Source organism: Leopardus geoffroyi, chromosome E3 (genome assembly GCF_018350155.1).
Source record: "Leopardus geoffroyi isolate Oge1 chromosome E3, O.geoffroyi_Oge1_pat1.0, whole genome shotgun sequence".
Taxonomy (NCBI): Eukaryota; Metazoa; Chordata; class Mammalia; order Carnivora; family Felidae; genus Leopardus; species Leopardus geoffroyi.
Window position 1 is genome coordinate 20777102 of NC_059340.1, and position 27951 is coordinate 20805052.

Consider the following 27951-nt stretch of genomic DNA (forward strand, 5'->3'; position numbering starts at 1 on the left):
AATAGACTTAACTCGCATTGCCCGGGCCCTACCAGAAGGAAACCACGGCATTTATCAAAGGGTGCACAGGATGAATAAAGCAAATGAAACAAGAAACGGAAATCCGTATTTATTATTTGCAGTTAAAAAGGCAGCCAATTTTCCTTGGTTGTGCTACAAAGGACATTAGCAGGCAATTGGTGAAATTTGAGTAAGATCTGTAGATGAGATAATAGTGATGATTCAGTGTCATTTCCTGATTTTGATCACCGCACCGTGGTTATGGAAAAGAATGGCCTGGTTTTTGGGAAATTCACACTGAAGTAAGTATTCAGAAGCTGTCTGTTGAGGCTGCCGTAACGCGACGTCACAGACTGGGGGGATTGTGAAGGGCAGAAATTTCTAGCTCACGGTTCTGGAGGCTGGAAGTCCACAGTCAGGGGGCCAGCATGGTCAGGTTGTGGTGATCTGGAAACTCTTGTGTCCTCGCCTGCTGGAGGGAACACAAACATTCAATCTAAAGTGGAAGTGAAGGGTCACCTGGGTGGCTCAGTCGGTTAAGTGTCCGACTCTTGGTTTTGGCTCAGGTCATGATCTCATGGTTCATGGGATCGACCCCCACATCAGGCTCTGCACTGACAGTGAGGAGCTTGCTTGGGATTCTCTCCCTCTCTCTCTGTCTCTGCCCTGCCCTCGTGCATGCTTTCTCTCCCTCTCTCTCTCTCTCTCTCTCAAAAATAAAAACTAAAAAAAATAATTGAAACAAAAAGTATAACACATTTGCAACTTTCAAACAGCTCAGAAGCTTCTAATAACAGTAATATGTATGCTTATCTACATATGCGTATGGTGATGTCAGTATATTTAGAGCCAATAAGAATATTATTTGTGGAATCTGGGTGAAAGGTATGCAGAGAATCTTTTCAAAACTTTTACAACTTTTCTGTCATTTGAAATTATGACAGAATTTCATATTGTCGTATGAAACGGATATATTCAATTCATATGAATTGAACTCAATTCGTATTCAGTTTATATTGCTTAAAAAACCTTACACCTTAGGAGGTTTCAGCTTTTAAGCAACAGCCTTAAAAAAAAGAGTAGCCAACAGAACAAAAAAGAATAATGAAATAATAAGGAATTATAAGTAACGATGAAACAGGAAGCTGGGGAAGAAGGAGACAGTGCTGTGTAAGTGTTAATATCAAGGAAACGAGTATTTTCTAAATATGGGATATTAACAAATGTAAGTGTCTCTATCGTATGAGATAGGGAAGTGACCATCAGGAGAAATATAAGCCCAACAACTCAGGAGGGAATCCATGGGTCGCTACACGTAAGATGCAGGGGAGAGGGGGTGGGAGCTCTTTGCTACATTATCATTAATTCTTTGGATCTGTTTTCTCACTCATGCATGCATCCTGTTGATAAAAATGACAGTATCGGTGAGCGAGCAGAGGACGAATGGTTCCATCACTGGCTCCGGGAGAAGTGATTCAAAAATAAAAAGGTAACACATTTGGGGAGACCTGGGGGAAAAGAGAAATGCGGGCTTGGTGGACAGAGGGTTCGGCATTTCTGGAGAACGACACGGCGGACGTAACCTCGTCCAGGATGTTTGTGCTCCCCTCTCCCCACCAGCAGGCCTCTCCGACTTTGTCCCCAGGTGAGGGACACAGATGGCGAAGAAAAGATGTGGGCAGAGATTTCCCTGGCAGCTGTGTATAAACACGGTGACAGCAAATCTAAACACTCAATACCAGGGCATTGACTTAAATAAACTCACAGCACCTCTGTGAAGTAGCATTGAAATTTGAGTTTAGCAGGCTATTCAACAGTGAGAGAAGTCATTAAGATAAGCTCTTTATTTAAATTTGTTACCAAATAGGGGCGCCTGGGTGGCTCCGTCGGTTGAGCTTCGGCTCAGGTCATGACCTCGGGGTTCGTGAGTTTGAGCCCCGCGACGGACTCTGTGCTGATAGCTTGGAGCCTGGAGCCTCCTTCAGATTCTGTGTCTCCCTCTCTCTGTCTGCCCCTCCCCTGCTCACTCTCTCTCTCTCTCTCTCTCAAAAATAAATAAACATTTTAAAATGTTACAAAATAACATTTCTTGTATGGTGTTCATATTTCTTTTTTAAATGTTTATTTTGAGAAAGAGAGAGAGAGAGAGGGAGAGAGAGAAAGCATGAGCAGGGAAGGGACAGGGAGAGAGGGAGAGAGAGAATCCCAAACAGACTCCACGCTGTCAGTGAGGCAGTAAGGAGCCTGACGCGGGGCTCGACCCCACGACTGCGAGATCACGACCAGAGCCAAAATCAAGAGTCAGCAACTTAACTGACTGAGCCACCCAGACGCCCCGTGATGTTCATATGTTTTAAAGGATGCATCCTCACACACCAAAGGAGTGGCGTTCAATACAACAGAATATCACCAGGGCTTATCTCTTACGTGGTAAATTATGAATGGTGTATGTATGTGTGTGTACGTGTGTGTGTGTGTGGGGGGGTCTATCTGTGCCCGCGGGTGTTTAATTGTAATACGTCCTTACTTTTTGGCCATCAGGAAAAATGACTCTCCAAGTGAGAAAGGTCTTGTGCTGAAAGGAGAGGTGACAGACTATTTCTCCCCCTGGAAAACGCCGCAGGGGTCCGTACGTTACTTCAAACGCCTCCCCCGACGTGCCCGCGTAACCAAGTGAGACGGGCGGAATGAATGGCAGAATCGGCTGTGCCCACACCAGCCATGGGTCTGAGTTGGGTGGGAAAGCCCTTGCTTGCCATCTGGCCAAACCATGTAATCAAAGCCAGGAGGTTCCTCGATTCCTTCCCCCCCACCGGACAGGACCGCCAGGCGGCCCGCGCTCCAGCGGATCACCGGTGCTCCCATTTGAAGCCATGAAGCCAAGAGCCCCTTGTCCAGGCCAATGCGATGCTCTCTCCTCTCCTCCCACTCTCGCTCCTTCATGCAACAGTTCATACCTTTCACCACGTGCTGGAACGTCCCCCCACCCTGTGCCAGGCACTCCATCGGTGCAGATACGTCCTGTTGAATAAAACAGACACGGTTTTCCCTTTGTGGAACTCACAGTCCAGTAGAAGAGACAGAGACTACATGAAACATCAAAGGAGCAACAATGTAAAAGAAACTTACACGCCGATAGGGCATATGGGGGGGGGGCAGGGAGTGGGGGGGCGCACTCGCTCTGTTTCAGATACGCTGACCTCACCGTTACTGAATGCCAACCTCAGGGCCTTTGCACTTGTGGCTCCTCTGCCCGGAATGCTCTCATCCAGCTATCTGCACGATTCACTCCCCTGTTACGTTTGAGTTTTTGTTTAAAAGTCACCTCCTCAGAGATGTTTTCATTGAGTACGTCATCCAATATGTCCCCCGTATACACACGTATACACACACTCTTTCTTCATAGCCCTTAGTGCTTTACATAATACGTATACGTGCATATACATACATGTGTGTATATGCATGTGCATATATGTGTATGGGCACACACATTTTACTAAATCAAGCACATGTTTGTTGAGACCCTATGATGCACCAGGCACTATAACAGGTGTGGAGATTATGGAGATGAAAAACCATGCCTGCCCTCACAAAACATTCATTCTAGCTCCGGAAAACAGACGCCAAATTCATTAGGCATATTTTCAGGTTGCGATAAGCTGCATGAGGCCAGCTTAAAATACACTCCAGGTATTGTGAGTGACAGAAAGGGGGAATCAGGGGCACGTGAGTGGTGCAGTTGGTTGAGCATCCAAATCTTGATTTCGGCTCAGATGACGATCCCAGGGTTGTAGGATCGAGCCTCGCGTCGGGCTCCAGACTGAATATGGGATCTGCTTAAGATGCTCTCTCTCTCTCTCTCTCTCTCCCTCTGCCCCTTCCCCAGCTTGTGCTCTCACTCTAAAATTAAAAAAAAAAAAATGGGAGTGTGAATCAGAGGGTGCTCTGAGGACGTGACATACGAGCAGGTGCCTGGAGAGGTGAAGACAGCAGCCATGACAGCAGCCAGGGAAGGTGCTGTCCAAGTGGAAGGCTCTGGAAAGGCAAGGGCATGGAGGTGGGTGTTTGAGAATCAGCAGGGAGGCCGGCGTGCCCCGCACTGGGGGCAAGATGCTGTGCAGGACAGGAATAAATTCCGAGCCTTGTAGCTGTGGTAAGGACTTTGGAAGTCATTCCGAATGAGAGGGAAAACCACACGGGGAGATTCAATCTTGTTACTTTAACGTCAATTTATTGAAGTGTAATCTCCATACCATCAAATATTCCCAGTGCAAGTACACAGTCCAGTACATTCTGCCAGCTCTCCACACCTCCGTAACTGTCTCTCCAGTTGAGATACAGAATATTCCCACCCCCCGGGAAGGTTCCCTTGTGCTGCCTTTGCGGTCAACCCCCTCCCTCCGCTCCAGGCAACCACGGGTCTGCAGTCTGTCACCTTAGCTGAGCTTGCGCTTTCTAGATCCTCAGATAAACGAAGGATACAATGTGTCATCTTTTGGATCTGGCTTCCTTCACTCAGCACGATGTTTTTGAGATTCATCCGCGCTGTGAATATCACTGCTTTGCATGTGTGTGTGTGTGTGTGTGTGTGTGTGTGTGTTTAATTACTAGGGAATATTTCATTATATGGATATACCATAATTTGTTTTTCTATTTATCTGCGGGTAGAAGATATTTTGGTCGTTTCCAGCTTTGCGCTGTCTTGAATAATGCCGCTATAAGCTTTCACATACGGGTCTTTTAATGAACATATGTTTTCATTTCTGTTTACGTGCACACCTAGGAGTGGGGGGCTTGGGCCATATGGCCAGTGTAGGTTTAATTTATAAGGAATCGCCAACTGTTTTCCAAAGTGCTTGGACCAGCAGAGGGTAAACACAAGAGAGTACTGAGCAAAGTGCTGGCCTGGGAGAAATACATGGTCAAATTTACCGTTAAAAATATCACGGCAAGTAAAAAAAAAAAAAGAGGGGGGGGTGGCGCCGAGGTGGCTCGGTTGGTTGAGCGTCTGACTCTCGATTACGACTCAGATCGTGATCCCAGGGTTCGATCGAGCCCCACATCAGGCTGAGGGCTGAGCATGGAGCCTGCTGGGGACTCTCTCTCCTCCCTCGGCCCCTGTCCCAGCACCCCCCTCCCTTTAAGATAAAATTTAAAAAATATCACTGCAGCTGCTGGGTAGAGGATGGACCGAGAATGAGGACAGTGGCACATCTCCGGAATTTGCTCGCGGGAGGTGATGGATGAAGCGATTCCACAGGCGGTTAGCACACAGAGGCATCGAGACCCTGGCCCAAGGCGGCACCTGCAGTGAGCAGAGAAACCAGGAGGCGCCCGTATCCTTGTCTGTCCTGGGAGTCCAATCACGTGTACTGTGTAGACTGGTCCCCTTACACCTTCTGGACATCTCAATACCCCATCAGAATATAAAACCTTGGACTGTGAGTAGCCCGTTCTCCGAGCATTCCACAAAATGAGGATTTCTAATAAATTTTAACTTGATAAACCGCTGTCTTGCAGCGCGAGTCGTACGTGACGCCCAGCGTCACATGATCACAACTGAGCCAATGGTTCTTGAAACTGGTTTTGATGCACAAGCGCTTTGGATTACAAGCCCGTTTGCGGAACGAATCGTGCTCGCAAACCAAGGTTTCGCTGTATTCTGAGTTTTCTATATACGCAATATCTTACATATAAACTTTGTATAAATATACATCACTATCAACCTCTCTCTCTCTCTCTCTCTCTCATCTATAGCATTGCCTTATCTTAAGTACACAAAACACTTCCCAATTATTTTTAGGAACAGTTTGATCTCTTACGTGCTCTAAATCCAAGCATTAGAAAGCTGCGTCCTCTTAAGAAACATCCATCACTGAGGCATTCTGGGCTCAAAGAAATAAGAGTTATCCCGCCGGAAGAGATTCCTCGGGCTGTACCTGTCTCCGTCTCCCTTCCTGCACAGGGGTCCCACTCCCGACTCCCGTTCAGCTGGGGACTTGTATTGCCCCCCTCCCCCTTCGGTCTCCCAAGAGCCCACAGCCAGACTTCTCATTGCCTATTTGCACTCATGGCACCTGGCCTTGAGCAGGATCCGGAAAGTAGAGGGCTGGTTCTGAGGTCCCCCTGTTTCCTCTGCCTCCGGGGAGCCCGCCTGGGTTCCAATTTCCAGGCCTCTGTGCCGTGAGCACCATGTGGGCAGAAGTGATACGTGGCATTCTGCTGCGTGCCCATAACACCCTCCCGCATAATCATCCACCCCGCCAGGAAAACCACCGGCTACAGCCTCCCCAGGACGGAATCAACCTGAGCCCCTGAATGTGGGGCACAGACCCTCGTCGCCCGGGAAACAAACTGCCGCCCCGTTGAGCCACTGCGATGGTAGAACCGTTTGACCCCGCGCGACCGGTGGGCCTCGCCTTCTTTTCCTTTGAGCCTGGATGTGAGGCTCTCGCCGCGTCTTGGTGGCCTGACCCTGTGGTTCAACTTGGCCCTGCCCTGCTCAGCGTCCGTAGCGCGTGATGCACACAGGACGCTCGGCGTCGCCTTTCAATCTCGTTTACACGTTCCACAGTGTTTCCTGGTTGCGAAAGGAGGAGGGGAGTACCCGTTTTCTGCTATTTAATGAGAAGGTAAATAGCTAGGGGCTCTAGAACAGGATGAAAGGACACTCACTTTTCGCTGTGTACCCTTTCATATATATATATATATATATATATATATATATATATATATATATTTTTTTTTTTTTGCAATTCAGGACCCCCTTTCATATTTTTTTTTTTTTTTGCAATTCGGGACCCCCTTTCATATATATATATATATATATATATATATATATATATATATATTTTGCAATTCGGGACCCCCTTTCATATTTTTTTTTTTTTTTTTTTTTGCAATTCGGGACCCCCTTTCATATATTTTTTTTTTTTTTTTTTTTTTTTTTTGCAATTCAGGACCATGCAACTCATTCAAATAAACACATTTTTTTTTTTTTTTTGAAGTACGAATAGGATGTCAACCCAGTAGGGTTACAGCTTTTTCCGCGACAAGGACCCCCTGCGATTCACAACTGCATCTCAGACTCCCAGGCGAGGGTCTGGCATGAAGTAGGTAATGTTGTGCAGTGGTTAGAAATGCATCTCCCGTGGGGGCACCTGGGTGGCTCAGTCGGTTAAGCGTCCTACTTCGGCTCAGGTCGTGATCCCGCGGTCCGTGAGTTCGAGCCCCGCGTCGGGCTCTGGGCTGACAGCTCAGGGCCTGGAGCCGGCTTCACATTCTGTGTCTCCCTCTCTCTCTCTCTGCCCCTTCCCCGCTCATGCTCTGTCTCTCTCTCTCAAAAATAAACATTAAGAAAAAAAAAGAAAAAGAAAAGAAATGCAGCTCCTGAATCAGACAGACCCGGAATAAAATCCTGCTGCTGCCAATTACTACTCTCTGTATGGCCGAGAAAGAGCAGATTTCCTCGCGTCTCCAAGCCCCAATGTCTTTGGTCTGACAGCATAACGCTAGGGCCTGGATCCTAAGATGCTTGGAAGGAACTACCTGGGACATCGGGGGTCAGCATAGCTGAGCACCAGCACCTGACGTAGAGCGTTGCCGAGTGCAATGTTTGCTCTTGCAATGAGGCATCGAGCAAATGTTTTTGAATCCCTGCTGAACCGAACAGGCAGGTCCTGTTAAGAAATAAAGGGGAAAAATATAACCCACAGGCATCCACGCATCCTGAATTAGTGCTGTCCAGGGTAGTTTGTCCGGATTTATTTCGACTGTAATACAATCAAGCACGTGTACCAGAACTCTGCTTACCCCATCCCTTCCATCCTATTTGGCGTTTATTGATGGCCATTTACAAAGAGTGTTTATTTCCTATGCAATTGCATTTTCAGAGAGAGCGAAGGGGGGGAGGTATCACGAGGAGGACGTTTTATTAAGAGATTATTTAATATTATTGATACACTGTGCCAGGAGTCAAGGAAATGCGCCAATCGATGGATGCCCACATCAATGTTTAATCTACTCTTAGCCCTTTGCTGGAGTATTTAATTAGCTTGTGATTTGGAAAATTGCATGGAGTACACAAGGCGATGAATGTTCTGGAATGGAAGACAGAAGTGATTATTTGCTTCCAGCATCTTATGAAACAGAAAGGCTGGGAAATGTGGTACGGAGAGTCTAACACAGGGAACACAATGGTGAGGGCAGGTCCAGAGGGAGAGCTTGTTCCGGCATTCATACTTAGCCACACAGACTTTTGAATCGGGCAAATCTCACACCCATTCTGTGGGGTCGGTTGGTGGCTGACCCCACTTCGAACAGGAGGCAATAAATACTGAATCAGGGATGCTAAGACGTTTGCCTTGAGACCACTGTTGGGTGCCTGCTTTCCAGGGCGTCAGTCCCTTTAATTTGGTGCATCCAAATCGTTGACCTTGGTCCCCGGAAAGGTTCCTCTGGTTTGCCTTTTGTCACCCCAGGGAAAAGGGTGGGGTCAGAAGTGCCCAAATGGCCCTTCTGTGGGTTGGGCAACGCGAGAGGCAGGATAATGGCCTCCCAAAGATGGCTGCTTCCTAATTCTTGTGAATGGGTCAGGTTTACATGGCAGAGGGGGACCAAGTCAAAGATGAAATTAAGATTGCCAGTGAGCTGACCTCGAGACGGGGAGATGATCTCCATTCTGTAGGGGGCCCGGCGTAATTACGCAAGTTCTGCAAGCAGAGGAAGGAGGCAGAAGACCGAGAACGGCAGAGCTGACAGCACAAGAAGGGGCTTTGCTCTGAAGATGGGGGACGGGGCCACGAGCCGAGGGATGTGGAAGCCTCTAGAAGCTGGAAGAGGCAAGGAAACAGGTGCTCTCCCAGGGCCTCCAGAGAGAACAGAGCCCTGCTGATACCCGGTGAGGCCACGTTGGCACTTCTGACTTCCAGAACTATAACTAATAAGTCTGTGGTTTTCTTAAGCCACCGAGTGTTTGGTAATTTGTGCCTAGGAGACGAGGAGAGGCAGCCTCTTTCCTGCAGTGGTCTAGAGTCGCCACATTTGAGTTTGCTTTTCACACAGTCCCGGCTCTTGAAAGGGGATGTTTCTAATCTGCTCAGGTGCTAGATTAGGACAGTGCCCACGATGCAACAGAAGGTAATCAGTACAGATCTCTGAAGTCTTGCTTCCACTTTCTACCTCTCATGGAATGCAGGGTCCAAAATGCAGTCCCACGAGGGAAAACGTCTGCCCAGCTCTCTCTCTGTCCCTCTGTCCTTCTGCGTATATGTGCTGTCATTCCTTCGATGCCTTGTCCCATATGGATGGCCAGCTGGTGGCGTCATTTGGGCTTAGGCTGAGGGGGAGACAGAGGACCCTAAAGATGACAGGCTCCAGCTGGACCCTCCAGCTGGCATGTCCACATGGTTCACTCTGGCATTTGGGGCTCACGTCCAAATTATACTGAAATCGTGCTGGAATTTCATAATTCCCTTTAACCTTTGTATTTACAATTGCCTCGGGGATCTGGCCAGCGAGGTATTTATAGTTTGGGACGGAGTTGAGGCATCTGTCTCAATATTATCTTAATTCCGCTGAGCCCTTGTCTCAACCCTAAGACAGCCTCACTCTTTCCTGGTCCACCAGCTAATGGAGGAGCCACCTTAGTGTCAAAGAGCCTGGGGTAGTGCTGGCTTACCTGTCCATTCGGGTCCTCTATGCCTTCCCGTGAACAAAGGTATCGGACGTCACGGGAGCCCTGTGGACCTGAGGTTGGCTGGCTATTGAGGGACCGTGGAATATGGAGAGAAAGCTGGGAGACAAAGAGATAACAAGGCTACTGTATTGATCTGTAAGGATGATAGTAAGAAGGTAAACACTTTTTGTGACCCGATGTATCAGTTTCCTATTGCTGCATAACAAATTACTCCAAAACTTAGTGGCTTGAAAACAACAATGTAAATTATCTTTCACTTTATATGGGTCTGGCTTAGCTGGGTCTTCTGGCTCTGGGATCCTTGTGAGACCGTCATCCAGGTCTGGCAGGGCTGCGGTTATCGGAAGACTCCACTGGGAAAGGATTCTCTTCCAATGTCACACTAGCATGGTCGTCAGCAGGATCCAGGTCCTTGGTAGCTCTTGTAGTGAGGACCTCAGCTCCTCACTGCCTGTGACCTATAGGCTGCCCTCATTTCCTTGCTATGTGGGAGTCTCTGTGGAACGGGTCACACCATGGCAGTTTGGTTCATCCAATGAAGCCAGGAAGAACCAGAGAGAGTAAACACAAACAAGATGGAAGTCACAGATGTTGTGACTTCCCAGTCTTGGACGTGGCATGCCACCGTATTCCCCATATTCTGTTCCTTAGAAGGAAGTTGCTATAGGAACATCTGCACTCAGGGCAATGGGATTGCACCGGCCGGGCCTTTGGGGGTCGTGTTGGAAGCCTCTTGCCCCCCTTACCATGCCCCGTGAACCAGTCAGTGCTCTCCAGAAACAAAACCAATAAGATATGTATAGGAAGAGATTTATGAGAAATTGGCTCATGATTCTGGAGGCTAAACTCTGCCGTCTATAAGCTGGAGGCGACAAAAAGCTGGTGGCATAATTCCAGTCCAAGTCTGAAGGCCTGAGAACCAGGGGAGCCGATGGTATAAATCCTAGTCAATCGCAGGAGACGATTGATGGAGCTGGAACTGACAGGCAGGAGGCAAAAGGAGCGAACTTTTGTTGCCTTTTGGCGACTTCAGGCCCTCAGTGGACTGGTGCCCGGCTGGAGACGGGAGAACAAAGTACTGAGCCCACCATTCAAATGTTAATCTCCTCCCAAAACAGGCTCACTCGGAAATAACGTTTAATCTGGGCACCCCTTGGCTTAGTGAAACTGACGTGAAATCAACCATCATGTCCGGGTTCTTGGAGGACGGTCGGAGGGAAGGTGATATTCTCATACTTGCCGGACTCTGGACACTCATCTCCATCGTCACCTGTTCAAACCCAACCTGTCCTTCAATAACAAAAGGAGCTGCCACCTCCTCTGGGAAGCTTTCCTGACTCTCCTCAGACGGTGTGACCTGTCTGCCCCTGGGAACCAGTCTGCACCCGCCCACTTTATGCAATGTTATGTCATTGCCAGAGTCCCAATGCCGGGCGCTGACTTCCAGCCCTGTCACGCACGAGCTGTGTGCCCTCGGGCAAGTCAGCTCGCATCTCTAAGTGTCGCTTTCCTCATCTGTACAAGGAGGGTAAGGACATGGGGAGCACAAAATGATACAATGCGTAGAGCTGAGCACCCAGCCTGCAGGGGGGGGATGCTTACTCCTTGTCAGTCATTACCGCAAGCGTCGTTCATTAAGCGACTTGACCACAGAGTCTGAGTCTTGCTGGTTCCCTCCTGACCCACAGTGCCTTGCAAGCACATACTTGGCACACGGCCAAATAGTTTTAAACGGATGGAGGGATGTGGCCACTGTGATTTCTCTGTGCTGGATCTCACCAGAGCGCCTCAGCTCAGCCGCGGGGTGTGCACTCCAGGCCCCCGGGGCTCCCGGGGCTCCTGGTCTGACCGCTTCATCCCTGAGCACCTTTCCTGCTGTTGTTCGAGGGCCCCTCCCCGCCGTCTGTGGGGCTGGAGGATCTCTGATGCAATCGCAGTTCCATCACCGTGGAGAATCACCTTGTTCCCCGCGCTGCGTGTCAGGGAGAAGGATTTACGGGGAGGGGACAGAACACTTCCCCGGACTTCCCTCTTCCCTTTGCGTGCACTTTCCACGCCACTGCTCCTCCCTGCCCTCATCCTTCAGCTGCCCCGAGAATCCAGAGAATATATATAATCTTGCCCGTTCTCTCTCTGTTACCTTTGCTTCTCGCTTGCTTCCTCTGAGTCCGACACAGGTAGGGGGGTGGCGGCCTCCGGTTTGCTTTGACGGTGGGCATTCCCCAGACCCTTTAGGAACGAGCTTTCTCATTCACGGTTCTCTCGCGGCTGAAATATGGTCGCAGGGAGCTCGGAAAACAGACCCCATCCTCTTTTCCCGAAAGAATTGAGCCATCTTTTTCCTCCTTGCTGCCTGCCATCCGCACTGAAAAGTTAATCTGTTCCTCTTCTCAACTAGTGCATTTATCATAGGGAAGTGGTCTGTTGTGGAAAATATTGATCAAAGGCCTGCCAGGTCCTCTGCTGGGTTGAAATCGAGTGTTGCAGTCAATCAATGGCTTGGCATTTGGTGGTGCGGAGAGAAGGCGTTGTCCTCCGCATGAGGCCGGGCTGACGGATGCAGGGAGGGTGCTGGGGAGGGCGTCTTTCTTCCGTCTGCTTCTCCTGGCTGGCTTAAAGGGCAGGGTGGAATCCAGGAGGCTGGGCCAGGACTGGGCAATCTGTGGTCTGGTGATCCTGGGGGGGCCTCTGCTCCCCCCAGAGGGGGCCAGGCTCTGCGTGTCTATAGGAGAGGAAACAATTGCCAACAAGGACACTGGTCAGAGTCTATGGGAATGACTTCTTGATGTAGAATTAGCATGCAAAAAAAAGAAAAGAAAAGAAAAGAAAATTCAAGGGGGCACTGGGTGGCTCAGTTGCTTAAGGGTCCAACTTTTTTTTTTAATTAATTTTTTAAATGTTTTTTTTTTTATTTATTTAAAAAAAATTTTTTTTTCAACGTTTATTCATTTTTGGGACAGAGAGAGACTGAGCATGGACGGGGGAGGGGCAGAGAGAGAGGGAGACACAGAATCGGCAACAGGCTCCAGGCTCTGAGCCATCAGCCCAGAGCCCGACGCGGGGCTCGAACTCACGGACCGCGAGATCGTGACCTGGCTGAAGTCGGACGCTTAACCGACTGCGCCACCCAGGCGCCCCTAAATGTTTATTTTTGAGAGAGGTAGAGTGTGAGCAGGGGAGAGGCAGAGAGAGAGGGAGACACAGAATCGGAAGCACGCTCCAGGCTCTGAGCTGTCAGCACAGAGCCCGACGCGGGGCTCGAACCTCCGAACTGCGAGCCCATGACCTGAGCCGAACTCAGACGCTCAACCGACTGAGCCACCCGGGCACCCAAAGCATCCAACTCTTGATTTCATCTCAGGTCATGGTCTCGAGGTTGTGAGATCGGGTTCCATGCTGAGTGTGGAACCTGTTTCAGATTCTCTCTCTCTCTCCCTCTCCTTCTGCCCCTCCCTCCCCCTCAAAAAGAAGAAAGAAAGGAAATTCATTTCAATTGAGGTGGTAGAAATGGGCTCCGCTCCCCACAGGTAAGTTTTTGTGTTCAGAAGCCCTGAGAGCTTCCTAATATAAATGACGCCATAATTGAAGATTAACTCTGGGTTCCGATCAGTAACTTCAATCTCCTCCTCCCTCCCCTCCTTCTTCCCTTCCCTCTTCCTGATTGTGAGGCTGCCTCAAATGCTTGTCACCAAGTAGCTGCTTGCTACCTGTCAGGCACTATTCTAAGCATCAGGGATAGAGGAAGGACCAGGAAGTCGGTTTACAGTTCACTAAGCTCTCTGCTTGAGGACGGCCAGGGTGATTCAACTGAGAACAAAGACATACACTGCTTGGGGGAGTAAGGTAGCAAAGAGGGCTTCAAGGAGGAGGTGGCTTTTGAGGACTAGGAAGGCATCAAGAAAGGCAACGTGCTTCGTAAAGGCACCTAGAAACAATCACCCATGGGAAGAGGCCACAGATTAATTCCGTGTTGGCAGGTGTAATAGCCATTGGCCAGGGAGGTCAACTGAGGCACTTTGGGACAACTTGCATGATGAGCCAAGCCGGTTTACCGTGAGCCATGAACGACGTCAAGCAAATGAGGGGCTTAATACCACGTTCACCTGACAGTAGTGCTTGAAGTATTTTATTTCCTGGAAAAATTGAGATTATTGGTTGTAAGTGACAGAAAGCCATCTGTGTCAGTCATGGTCCCAGCTGGAAGCAGATGGGACTCTCAATTGGGGTGATATGAATAGCGTTTAACAAAGGAACTATTTACAAAAGTACAAAGCAGCTGGGCCTGGAGGGGCAAGAGAAAGGAGCTGTCACCAGATCCCGGGGCAGGTGCCGGGAGGGCGGGGGAGAGACAGAGAAAGAGAAGGGGAGGCGAGAAGGGGCCACCTGCTACCTTTGGTTGACGCCATCCAGCCCACTCTGTGCAGCCACAGTCAGGGAATGAACCTCCGGCCTCACCCTCCCCCTTCCTCCGACCTCCGGCCAGTGTGCTCCGTCAGCCAGATTCTACCGGAAGCCGAAAGCCTTGGGAGCTGGCAATGAAGTTCACGCAGCTCAGCCTCTTGGGGCAGGGACCGCACTGGAGGGAGTACGTCTAGGAATCCAGATGGCAGACAGAATATAGGCACCTGCCAACTCACATTGAATTAAGCCGATGAGTGATTTCATGAGATTATGGAAGTAGAGCTGTCTTGGGGCATTCCTGACCCCAAAGCACCTCAGAGCCCGGCTTTCCTAGGGGATGGTTAAACTTTCAGACGGTATAAGGTGGTCCAATACCTTGGGGCCAACCTACAACCAACCAGCTTAGCAACCCAAGTGGGGAGAGGAGGTGTCTTTCCAAGAAATCCCGGCAATAATCCAGATTGAGCTGAGCTGGGCCCTACTTCCAATGACCTTCACTTAGAGTATTCTGAGCCTCAGTTTCTGAGCCTTTAAAATGGGGATGGGCTAACCCCATGTGGAAAGAAGGAGGATAGCATGATGGTCAAGGTCATGGACTTTGGGGCCACACTGCTTCAACTTAAATCCCAGGCCATCCACCTGCAGACTGGTGACCTTGGTTGTGTCTTAATCCCTCCAGGCCTCCCTCTTCAGACCTGTAGGGTCGGGATGATCATGGCACCTACCTCGTAAGGTAGGTAAAATAATGCATGAGAATTCTTAGTAGACCATCTGCAACCCAGTAAGTGTTTGATCGATGTTAATGGATGCTTTTGCATTGTTATCATTCTTCATGCTTCGATTCTATTCAGCTGGGAAGAGGCCTTTCCTTTCGAGTTTTCAGAGGGACGATCTGTGCAGCTACGCTGGAAGAAACTCCTCTCCGCTCTCCTAAAAATGGTACCCGAACCCAGTATGAATTTCTGACCTCCAGTCACAGGAGACAATGGTGATGCTGATCTGCCCTCCTTCTTCCATCCCATCACTGCCTTTCTCAACAAACTGATTTCCCCTTGCCCTTAACTCTCCCATGTTGTCGAGAAATACCCTTCCAGGTGGAACGCCTGGCTTCTCCTGCCCTCTGGAGGCCAGGTAGCAGTGATCTGCTGGTCTCCCCCATGGTGCCCAGAGTTTCAGTGTTCGTCGTCAGGGATGCACCCCCCAGAGCCCCGCTGAGAGCCCTAGCCTATGTGACCATCATGTCAGTACATGGGGAGCTGGGCCCTGCAGGCTGGCCTCCTACATCCTAACGGACTTCCTTTCCCCAGGAAACTTGCATGCTGGGAAGAAGGAGTAAAGGCTCTTTCCTTAATTTTCTTTTGCTTTGTGAAAGAACCAATTGTCCATGAAATCAAATAAAGGTGCAATACATATTAAAACACTGTGGGCTTGCTACATCCGTTAGATGGGGGAAAAAAAAAACCCAAAAAACAAAAAAAACCAAAGCTTCAAAGAAATGCCAGTCCGTGCCTCTGAGATTTATAATCATGTTGCATTCTTGTAGTTCGGTAAAAACAACAACAAAAATAAGCATGTGAGGGGCGCCTGGGTGGCGCAGTCGGTTAAGCGTCCGACTTCAGCCAGGTCACGATCTCGCGGTCCGTGAGTTCGAGCCCCGCGTCAGGCTCTGGGCTGATGGCTCAGAGCCTGGAGCCTGTTTCCGATTCTGTGTCTCCCTCTCTCTCTGCCCCTCCCCCGTTCATGCTCTGTCTCTCTCTGTCCCAAAAATAAATAAACGCTGAAAAAATAAATAAATAAATAAAATTAAAAAAAAAAAAAAAAAGCATGTGAGTTTAAAATATGACCCTGGGCAGGTGTGGTGAAGTGTAAAAAAGTCTCCACCAGAAACGAGGTGGCCGCATTCCAGCCTGTACCCACCCAGCTCCGTGCTGAGGGTCACGTCTCTGCAAAGTCTTGGTCCTACCCCTTCCCCCACGCACGATGACGGTGTGGGGCCAGACTCACGCTGGAGACCACCCCAGCTTGACGTGTTTTTGGTTTGTTTCCATTCTTGTTTGGTTGTTGAGAAGGTCCCACCGGGGTTTCTCTCTTGAATGCTGAAATGACGCACGGGGCCAGCTGAAAGCGAGACAAGACCACCTGACTTGTACCTCCTTTGGTCTCGACGCTTTTCTGTTGCAATGGGCAATATGTTGACCGTGGCCTGTCTACGCCCACACGGTGTGAGGGGCGGAGGAGCACCCCACAGATGTCAGGGTCAGGGCTAGCTTTCGTATCTCCTCAGAAATGAAGCAGATGGGCCCCTCGGTTGGGGAAAGGGAGACGATTGTCCAGACAGAGCCAAACGGTGTGTAGATTGAATAATGGATGGATGCCAATGTTCTGGACAGTGAGTAGGTCGTTCAGTGCTGCCCTGACCTTCGCTCTGGGTGAGGTGGACATTGGGTTTGTAGATACGGACTCAGCCCTACTTGGCCCCTGGGCCTCGACAGCTCTTCCTCTCAAGGAGGAACCCTCCAGTCTTGCTTTGTTTTCCCCTGAGCTCTACTTACCTCGACCCCAGGGTCAGCGTCCTATCCCTTGTACGACAGATCACCACAAATTCCCTGGCTTAGAAGAACACAAACACATTATCGGAAAGTTTGGTGGGAGGTCAGGGGTCCAAAAGGGTCCTCACTGGGCTAAAATCAAAAGGTGACAGGATCGTATTCCTCCTGAAGACGTCAGGCCAGAATTGGTTTCCTGGCCTTTCCTGACTTGGAGAAGCCGTCTCCTTCCTCGGCTCATGGCCTCTCCTCCATATTCGGGCCAGCAACCGTCGCTCTGACCTCTGCCTCTTCGCATCGTCCCCTCTTCTTCTCAGAGTCTGAGTCTCCCGTCTCCCTCACGGTCCCCTGTGATGGCACTGAGCCCACCTGTACCATCTGGAGTAATTGCCCCTCGCAAGATCCTTAGCTGGATCACATCCGCAAAGTCCCTTTGGCCACGGAAGGTAACACATTCACAGGCTCCGGGGATTAGAACACGGACATCTTGGTGGGGGCTCCGGTTTTGCTGACCACACCCCTGCTCCCAGAAGTTTGCGGGGGCGGGGGGGGGGGGAAGATTATTCCGATCTTGTAGTCTTCCAAAAGCTCCAGGGCTCTGGCTTTTGAAACTCCAAAAGCACTTTTCTCTGCTTTTCCTGTTCTAAAACCCTTCCCTGAGGCTATGAAAGTCTCGTGGTCTGAGTTGAACAGAATGACAGGCCACGGCATGAAAAATACGTAGCAGGGGCAGCAAAGATGTTGATAGATGCGTCACCATACTAACCCCACGGGGGGACATCCATCAATCTGACTCCACAGTCGGGCTCTAGAAGTTCATGTTGACAGTTCCTGCAGGAGTCCAGGGTGACTCAGTCAGAGCCAAGCAAACGTCCTTTCGTCTGCAAACTTTTTTGAACATCTACGTGAATGTGCGGCATGGCCTCGGGTCAGAAAGGACTGATACTGTTGGAAGCACGCCGGATTGTCACAGCCACCAGAGCGGTTGAAACAAGACAGAAAAGACCAATGTCGGCCAGGACCTGGGGCAGCCGGGACCCTGCTGCACTGCTGGGAAAGTGTGTGCCTTTGCACAACCACCACCAAAGAAAACTACGTGTCAGAATCCCCTAAGGTGAGTGTACGTATACCCCAGGACCAGGCGTTTTCATAGAAACGTGTACCCAAGAACACCAAAAGACACACACGAGAATCCGCGTAGGGGCACCACTCGTGACCGCCCCACCCGACAAGGTTCCAAATGTCTACCACACTGCGAGGGATAAGGTTATGTGGTGCGGTCACACGGTAGGATGTCGTATAGCAATGCCGTCTCAGTCCGTTCAGGCTGCAATAACCAAACACCCTCGACCGAGGGCTTAAACAGCAAGCATTTACTTCTCCCACCTCTGGAGGCTGGGAAGTTCAAGGGTAGGGCACCAGCAGATTGGTGACAGCTCATTTCCTGGTTCGCTTCCGTGTTCCTGCTGTGTCCTTGCAGGACAAGAAAGACGATAGGAGAAGTGTCTGGGGTCCCTTTCATTATGGAGCCAATCCCATTCGGCAGCGTTCCAGCCTCATGACCCAATCCTCTCCCAAAGCCTCTCCTTCCAAATGCCGTCGCCTTGGGGCTCAGAATTTCAACACATGAATTTGTGGGGGACACAAACCTTCAGCCCGTAACAAATAGGGATGGACGAAACGCACATACAGTGCATCTCGTAAATAAAGTGTTGTGCGAAAGAAGGTGGCCACAAAAGAGGGCATATGCTGTATCTCATTTATTATGAATGTCAAGATCAAGCAGAAAACATCTCCTGGCACCATTATTCACCTGTCAGGTCTCCACTGACAGGTGAGGTCCCGCTTGGCTCCCTGAATCGGGGCAGGTTTGGGTGCGAGAGAAGCAGTGACCTCTGAGCCTGGCACTCGCTCACGGGACGGACACACGCCTCTAGAGTCCTGAACCGCTATGCAAGGAGTCGGCGAGCCTGAAGGTGCTGGGCTGGGGCAACCACCCTAAGAGATGTCAGGGGGCCCAGCTGTCCAAGGCTTCCCAGGCCCGACGCCAGGCGTAGGAGTCTCTAGGTGACTCCAGCACCCCCTCCCCTCTGAGCTGCCCCCACTGAGACTCAGGAGAGCAGAGACAAGTTGCCCACGCCCCACCCAGAACGCACATTTGTGAAAAAATAAAATAAAGCAAACAAACCATGGGTAAAACTACCCTGTGATGTTAGAAACGAGGACAGTGGTAGGGACGCCAGGGTGGCTCGATCGGTTGAGTGTCTGACTCTTGATTTCACCTCGGGTCATGTGTTACCACGAAACAAGTTCAGTTGCAACTGTCTTAAGCGAAAAAGGATTTCTTGGACACTCCCGTAAATGAAAAGACAGAGCCTCAGGCGTGGCTGGATCCAGAGGCTCAAACAAGATGCCCAGGGCTAGGGCTCTTGTATTCCCTTTCTCTGTTTCCTGGTACTGCTCAGTCTGGGATGTCGTGAGTCTGAGCGGACTTTCTCTATGGATTTTCCATTCTCATAGCTCAGAGGCAACAAGTCCACAAGAAGTCATCTATTCTCATTGGCCCAAAGTGGGTCATGTGCACATTCCTGAACCAATTGTTAAGGCCGGGGAGATGGAACATTCTGATTGGCCAAGCCAGTGTCATGTGTCTATTCCTGGAATCAAGGGTCACTCTCACCCTAATCACATCACTGTGACCAGGGAAGGATGTTTCCCCAAGGGAAGTGAAGGTATTGTTCCCAAAAGGGGGGCTGCAAGATGGAAAGGCAAACAAACAGGTATCTGGGACGTACCTTCTGAGCCTTGGTACCTCCATCTGTAAACGGGGTTGAATGCTGATCTCTAAGACCCTTCCCGGACACGAAGGTTGCATGATTGCCATCCTGAGGCTGAAGGCTTTCTTGGTGCAAGGCACTGGCTGCCGGGGCTGTGGTTTATGGAGCCGAGCAATGCAGTTCAGACTTATCCCAATCTTTGACTTCCTGTAATGTACATACACTTCATTAGTTCGGGAGAGAAAGGCAAAAAGAAAGATGTTATCTATCTATCTATCTATCTATCTATCTATATATCCATCCATCCATCATCTATCCATCCATCCCTCCATCCATCATCTATCTGTCTATATATCTATCTATCCACCCATTATTTGTCTATCTATCCATCATCTATATCTATCTATCTATCTATCTATCTATCTATCTATCTATGTATCTCTCTATCTATGCATGTATCTATCCATCCATCCATCCACCCATCATCTATCTGTCTATATATCCATCTACCCACCCATCATTTGTCTATCTATCCATCCATCATCATCTATGTCTATCTATCTATCTATCCACCTAGAGAGAGAGCAAAGAACGTTACTTTCACATGTTATCTTTTATATTCGTCACACCTTCCGTTTTAAAGATGTTAAATGAGGCTCAGAAAAGTTCCCCCAAACCATGCAATTGCTGTCAGGCCAGCAGATTTAAAACCTGCTCTTTGGGTGATATCAGGCTTTCTCAATCTTGACTCACCACAATTGACCTTTGGGGCCAGATAATTCTGTGTTGTGGGGGGTTGCCCTGTGCACTGCAGGGGGTCCAGGAGCAGCTCTAACCCCTACTCACGAGATGCCAAGAACATCCCCCACCCCACGCGGTGACAATGAAAAATGCCGCATGTCTCCTGAGGGACAGTCACCCTGGCTGAGAACCACCGTTATAAATGACTGGTGGACGGAAACCCGGGCTTTGTCCCATACGAGCTGGGTGGCTGTGGGGTGAATATTTCACCTTCCTGAACTCTAGTTTCCCCATCTGTAAAATGGGATCAAAACGATAATACCTCCCTTCATCACCCACGAGGATGTTTTAGCCTGGTACTTTAAGGGCTTCATAAATGGTGACCGAGGCAGTCTCCCTCGCCAACCTGGAAATAATTTTACAGAGAGGACCTTTTCTTTCTTTTTTTTTTTCTTTTTTTGGCAAATTATAGACACACTGAATTGCAAATGAGGACAGGCATTTGAGGCCACTCTGGTTGCCTAATTAGTATAACTCCATTGACAGCCTGGCTCCTTCAAAGAGGCTCCTTGGGATGTGGGTCCTCTGCAGAGCTGGCTGGGAACTCGGAACAGAGTCAGAACAACATCAAACGTTTCAAATCTCAGAAATGAGGCCATGCTCTCCAATAGGGAGCTGTCTCTGTAAACGTTCCCGTGCTTATTAAATTCCTGCAGCGGCTACTTTAATTGGACCCGCCTCCCTCACTTGGCCAAACCCGGCTGCACAGCCCCGCCCTGGTTTTGTCCGGGGAGCAGAATTCCCGACCAGAGACTCCTGTTATCAGCCTTGCTCAGATCCCGGAGCCCGACTCCACCGATGGGTTTGCCTGTTTTTCCCAACCCTAGCCAACTTGGTCAGTGGCCTCAGTCCCTGCCCGGCGGTGCTGGAATGAAGCCGCCCTCCCCGACCCCACATCCACTGGGTCTCCTCGTCCACCTCGGTGTCTCCAGCGCCCAGCACATGACCTGACACAGAGTAGCCCATCGGGAAGTGTTAAATGAACCCGCGACTGAACGGGTGCCGAATCTCGCCCTTCTGACCTCGCGATGCCCATCGGATGCTGGGTCTAGGACCCCAAATACAACGCCTGGGGACCCAGGCGGGCTCCACGTCGCAAGGTCCCCTGCCTTTCCCCCAAACCCCTCACTTCATCGGAGGTCACCGTTCGTTAGTCTGCATGGGACTGTGTTGTATCTAGCCAGACTGTTAGCAAACGGGTCATTGGGCTCACATTCTCCGGTTTGCCATAATCTCCATCACCATAGAGCTCCGCCCCCAATCAGTTACGCTTCCCGCCTGCAGGCTCCAGGCATCTGGGCTGGGATCTGTGATAGGACAAGACCCCCTCGCCTATAAGCAGGTCCTAACAGACTGAGCTACCTAGAATCCAGGCCCCGGAGCCTGATCCTGGTACCCTCGTGGATCTCAGCCTGTTTGACCAGAGTCCAAGCCCCCTGTCTAGTTGATAAAGACGGTGGGCAGGTGCAGCCTGTATGCCTTCCACTTTTGTCCCACTGTCCTCCCGTCCTTCCTCTACCTTTCCTCCAGCTGGTGGGCAACCAGGGGTCCCTTAGCACCTCTTCCTTCACTCTTGACCTCGTCTCCGATTCTTCCAAAAGAGCCGACCTCCCAGAACTGTGGAAAGTGGCTTCCAGGGTGAATATCCGATTTCCTCCCGAGGCGCAAATGTCACAGTCCCAGAGGGCTCGGGAAGGAGATCTTTCAGAATAAACACAGGGACGATTTTTCCCTTGGGACTCGGTTCTCAGACCACACAGGTGTCCACCTAAACTAGCACAGTCCAAACCACCCGGCCCCTGTTCCCTCCCCCCACAAGGCCGGGGAATTTCACTTCGAGGCCGGTCACAGAAGGTCATACTCCAGGGTGACCTGAACCATCCCAGGATGGGGGTGGGTCAGGAGCAGGGCGGGACATCAAAGCCAACCAGGACGGGAGAGCATGGGCACTGGCCAAAGATGTTCAGGACAAATGCTCGGCTGGCTTTTCATTTTAAACATAAGAAAGCTCTCAGCGCCACATTTTGGGGCAGATCATTACATCCAACCAACAATAAGACGTGGAAATTCCTTGAGAGCAAATTTTCCCAGAGTGAAATGGTTATTGCTCTGGCACAAGGTAAATGCAGCAAAAATCCCGTTTTAATGAACTTGAAGGGATGCCAGAATTCCTGTAGCAATGGGAGGGTTATGTCTATGGAAACAGTGCCCAATATGCAGGCGGGGCTTGCTTGATACTCAGGAGGCTGGTTCCTTTAGGATAATAAAGCAATGGTATTTGGAAGGCAATCTACTGCAATATTCTTATTTTAGAGGTAGGGAGAGACGGCGCAAGGGACGGGAGGTCGGCACGGATACTGGAAACCTAGCTTTGATGCGTTGCTCTGTAACTTTGCGCAAATAATGTCCTCTACCCACAACTCAGTTTCTCCACCTGCGAAAGGAAAAGATGGGGACACCCCCGAATTGGACTCGGAAGGCCGGAGAGATTTCTAAAGCCATGTGATCATGTCTGTTTAGAAATCCTCAACTGCTAATGACCTCACCCAGTGTGGCGTTACATGTAAAGGTACAGAGCCTGGGGCGCCTGGGTGTCTCAGTCGGTTGAGCGTCTGACTCTGATTACTGGCTCAGGTCGTGATCCCAGAGCTGTGGTATCGAGCCCTGCATCGGGCTCTGTGCTGAGCATGGAATCTGCTGGGATTCTCTCTCCCCCTCTCTCTCTTCCCTTCTCCTGTGCTCATTCTCTCTCTCTCTCTCAAATAAAAGAAGAAGAAGAAAAATAAGGTTACAGGCTGGGAAAAGAATTGCAGGCTTTGCTGATGCATTGTTTGGTTATTTAATGAGACTTTGTATCTATCCTGCTCTGTCATTAACACCCCCGCCTTCCCCCAAATAGTCAAGTATGCAGACTTCCCGGCAAATCTCTGCCCTTGCTACTAACAGAGACCCATTTACAGGGCTTTAAACCCAGAGGGTATTCCTTCACATAAAAGAACTCCAGACATAAGTAGTTTGGTGTTGGTTTGCTGGTTTCCAGCGTCGTTAGGGATCTTCTGTTTTCTAGTCCACTATCCTCAAAGTCATGCCATGGCTGCCAGAGCTCCAGCCTTCGTGGCCCGTTCCAAGCAAGAAGAGAAAAAGCAAGAGGCAAACATCTATCCCTCCCGAGTAAGCCCCTGTTAAACAGATTTCCCAGAAGCTCCACTTGGTGATTTCTGCTAGTAACTCATTGGCCAAGCCTAGTTGCAAAGCGAGGGTTAGAAAAGGAGTATTTTCACCAGTGCATGATCACCCCAAATGCAGTAGGGGCTCACTGTGAGCAAGAGGAGAGAGTTGATGGTCCTCTCGTCTAACCAACGGATCCTCGCCATCTGGTCCTTCCAGGCTCCTGCTCCTCCAAATACGGCCCACCAGACCTGCTCCAGGCTTGTTTCTCCCCACCCCCCATCCCTACCCCGTAAGTGCCGTTCTCCTGCTCTGACAACCTTTCCCTTGTGAATTATCGCACCATGGTTCAGGGGGTGCTTTCCTGTTTGGACGGAGACAGAATCTTTGGCTCCTGGCTGCCTCGTGCCCTCCCTCCCCAGTTTTCTCTTTTGCCTGGAGCCTGATTTATAATTCACCTTTCATTTCCCGTTCAGCTTTGGTCTCCTAGAACGCTGTTTGGACGCTGGCTACGGTCCAGTGTTTATAAACTGAGTCCTGTTCTGCTGATGGCTCCGGGTTTGGAATTCTGGTTGCTTCGTTGCCTCTGTACCTGGCGCACCCCTGACACTCCTTCCCTGGACCTCGATCCCTGAGTCCTAGCTCAGGGGACCCCAGTGCAGATTCACGGGCTCTTGTTAGCAAACTATGTTTTTGCTGCACCCAGGTAGGGCTGGGTCTCACGGACAAATGGAATTTTCTCCTCCACAGATCAAAATCCACAGTTCTGCACTGGAGAACACGGTTATACAGGCACAGTGCCTTGGAGAGTTTACAGGGCATGAGTGGCTGGGAAACTCGTGAAAAGATGTCCCTCCCCTCGGTAAACATGAAGACGTAAAGTCCCACGTCGAAGGAGCCCCATCTTAAGGACTTGGTGTTTCCAAACAGTGAAGAGTCCAACAAAAACAAATAAAAAATAAATAAAAGGTCCAACAATATTAGGTGCTGGCGAGGATGCTGGGAAACCAATGATCTTATCCGTCGCCGGTGTAACGGTCAACGTGAACGACGACTTTGGTAAGCAATTCGGATATATACAGCGAGGTTGAAGAGGGGAGTACCCAGTGGCCACGCCCTTTCGCTCCCAGGTTTATACTTTAAAGAAACTCCTACCCAGGGAAGCTGGGATATGGACGTTTGTTGCAACGATCTTTGCACAGGGATTGCTCTCGCTGAGAAACTGGCTCCCTTAGTGTCTGAAGCAGCTCACAGATCCCAGTGGACGAACTCCCCACCTACTCTCTCCAAGGCCCCCTAAGGTGACTAGGGGCTAGGGTGGTTTCTTGGTGAGGGAGGCATGGGGCTGGAACCAAGACTGGAGAGCACCGGAATAAAGAGAACCTGCCAGCTTCTGTGTGATTCCCGAGATAGAAAGGCCGAGAGCCCCTGGTAGGGGCCCTGCTTTTCATCCAGGCTTTATTAGTAACTTCCAAGAGGACGCACGTGCCTGGCTGGTGGCTGGATGGTCCAAGAGACACCCTAGGACAATCAGACGAGGGGGCAGTGCATGGCAGCAAGAGATGGGACCCAGGGGCTGTGCAGTGGCCCTTGTAGACACTTCAGCCCACAGCACACGCCGATCTTGGGCAGGTGACTCAGAGCCCCATTCTTGGGTGACGGGAGCTCATGAAGATGACAAGGCCTGGATATAAAAGGGACTGTGGCTTCAGGGTTAGGTCCCAGCTCCAAGAGGAGCCAGGATCGTGTAAAAATCATACATTGTTATTGCCTTCGTAAGAGCTAACTGAGCCTTATCAGGCATTACCATGTGTCAGGAACCGTCTAACGTCCTACCGGTATCGCCGATATCGGCCAAAGGTGGCCACGCGATACGGCTCTGACCAATGAGGTCAGGATGGAAGTCTGCTTGACGGTGTTTCCAGGAAAGCTACTCAATCAGCCCAGAATGTGGATATAATGATCAGGCGGCAGCAGCCATCTTGCGATCAAGAGGAAAAGGCATTCATGCTAAGAGTGGCAGTCCAGGAAAACAAAAGAATCTGAGCCTTGGCGGTGATTGGTATCATGTCCCGACTACCTCTGTGTATCGTACTTAACGAGAAAAATCTACCTCTCTTGGTTAGGCCACTGTAGCATCTGATAAACACAACGTGTAAAGACGTACATGATCTCATTGGATCCTCACGACAAACTTCCGAGATAGGTAGCCCTACCGTTACCATTTTACAGGAGAGGACGATAAAGCTGAGAGGAGTTTAGCGTGGGTAGAAGAATCACGGCCAGACCTATCTGGCTCGTTCCAAATTCTCCTTTATTCCTATGCTATTCTGCCTCTGCACCATACATTGAGATGGGGTTTAATCCAATTCTCATGGGTTGAGTCAACAGAGAGCCAACGGGAGAAGGTAGCAGGGGGCGGGGGCCTAGAGGCGATGCAGACATTCTCGATTCCATCCTGAGAGGGGATGAAAATTGACATTGGAAGTCCTGCCTACTACTCCTTTCCCTGGCAGGATGCCCGCAGGGGGTCCAGGAGTGGGGACGCCTGGGGGGGGGGTCCAGGTAAGAAGCATCCGTCATCCCTTCAGCTACGCAAAATGAGCAGCAGCCATTGAACTCAGGAGGCCAGTGAACGTAGATTGAGAATAAAGTGGGGGTCCAGGGTGGGGGACGAACCAGACTTCCTCGGTCAGGCAGCTGGAGCCCAGCGAGGAGGCAAATGTTTCTTGGGTTATCAACACTCCTCCGGAGAGACTGATTACGAAGAACAACGTTGGTGAGAGTGGTGGATGGAATGTTTGGTTCTGCCTCTCACCCACTCACCCCAGAGACACGAGGGTACCACGCCCAGGGGCCCTGGGACAACAGGCTTAGCCGTGGGTAGGATGTACAGAAGGGTGCAGAGGGAGGTACCTCTGGGCTTCGAATCCTGGCATCCACACTTAATGATAGCTTTCTGGGTTTTGTTTTGTTTTTTTAAGTAGGCTCCACACCCAGCTCTGAGCCCAACCCGGGGCTTGAACCCGCGATCCCGAGACCCAGACCTGAGCTGAGATCGAGAGTCGGATGCTTCACCGACTGAGCCACCCTGGCGCCCCGAGAGCTTTCCGATTGTTTCAAAGGAGTCATTCAACATCTCTGATTGTTGGTCAAGGACTCACACGTCCTGGTGAGGACGGAGGGAAAATCCGTGCCCACCCCCGGCTCACGCTGGGCACACAGAGCCTAAAAGCACTTCTGCTCTCTTCCTGGGTGTGAGCCTGGAACGGGAACCGCTTCCCTCTCTGCTGTTCCGGGAAGATCCACAGGGGAGCACGTACCGGCGGCGGCTGCTGGTGCCACTCAGCGCCTTGTGGTCTTGACGGTATTAAATGTTCCCTTCTGTGCGTCCCGGTCTCGGAAGGTGTGGCCAGGCGACAGTCACGCGGCCTGTCGCCCGCTGTGTCTTCTGGAACCACATCGCTTGCTTTCCCAACTCCTGCCCCCCTCTCTGCGCCGGCCATTCTCTCTTTCTCCCCCTCCGCCCCCCACCTTCTCTTCTTCGGTGGGCTCTGGGAGGTAGGGGCAACCCCCATCTGTCTGGTGCCTGGCCCCAGGGCAGTCAGGACGGGGGTCTAGTGTGACCATCTTTATCAGGGAAGTGCTGAAGTGTGAACTTCATTAGCTATTTGAGAAGGGAAAATGGCTGGGTTCTAGGCAGGGGCCAACATGGGGTGGAGAGAACGCAGCCAAAAGTGCTGCAGGTAAGAAACGGACTACCTAGAGGCACATGCTGAGAGCAAAGGCCATCGTCTCCCGGAGACAGGCTAGCCTCGTGGCTAAAAGAGCAAGTCCTAAAGCCAATTCTGCCTCCCACTGCCTCCAGCCCCTTGCTGTGTGATCTCATGCAAGCCGCTCAACCTCTCTGTGTCTCCGTTTTATCTTGGGCACGTTGGTTGGGTGGGCGGGAATGCTAACAACTGTCCCTGTCTCACGGGGTAGGTGTAAGGAGGAAACGAATTCATGTCCTAAGGTGCTCAGCAGAGTTCCCAGAAGAAGGCAAAGGTTCGGTAAGTGCGCGTTACTCCCATCCATGTGATGACCACATCGCTACGACCCTGTAGGGCGAGTTCTAATGGAAACATTCACTAGAGGCTGAACCAGCAGTGAAGGCGGGGGCGGGGGGTGGGGAGGTATTCCCAGCGACCAGGCTCCAACCGCTGATCCATCTTTTACCAAGTTCTGGCTGAGCTAGCAAGAATGGGTGGTCCTGGCTTGGTGACCCACCACTGGAAGGGGCTGATCCTTGGGGTCACAGGGAGCCTCCACCCGCCCTTGGAAATCTACGAGCGCTGGCCTGGAAGGGGAGAGCGGAACCTCCATCTGCCTCCGCCTGGGGGAAGGTGGTGATTCCCTGCAGACCCAGGAGAGGGGTTTGGGGGACGAGATACTCACACATGGACAGCAGGAATGCTTTATGCTGCAGCAGTTTCAACAGCTTCTTTCGTGGAGTCCTCTCTGGGCTACTGAAAGCCCCCTTGAGCTAGGTTGCTTGGAAATCTACCGTGAGCATTTCTAC

The 27951-nt window shown here is 50.6% G+C and overlaps 1 long non-coding RNA gene across 1 annotated transcript; it reads right to left on the reverse strand.

Annotated features, from left to right (window-relative positions):
* Positions 1–89: 89 nt before the first annotated feature.
* LOC123589152 lies at positions 90–27951 on the reverse strand. Its single transcript, XR_006708193.1, has 2 exons — positions 27828–27951; positions 90–472 (listed from the first exon to the last, which is right to left on the reverse strand). It is a non-coding gene; the product is annotated as an uncharacterized LOC123589152 (long non-coding RNA).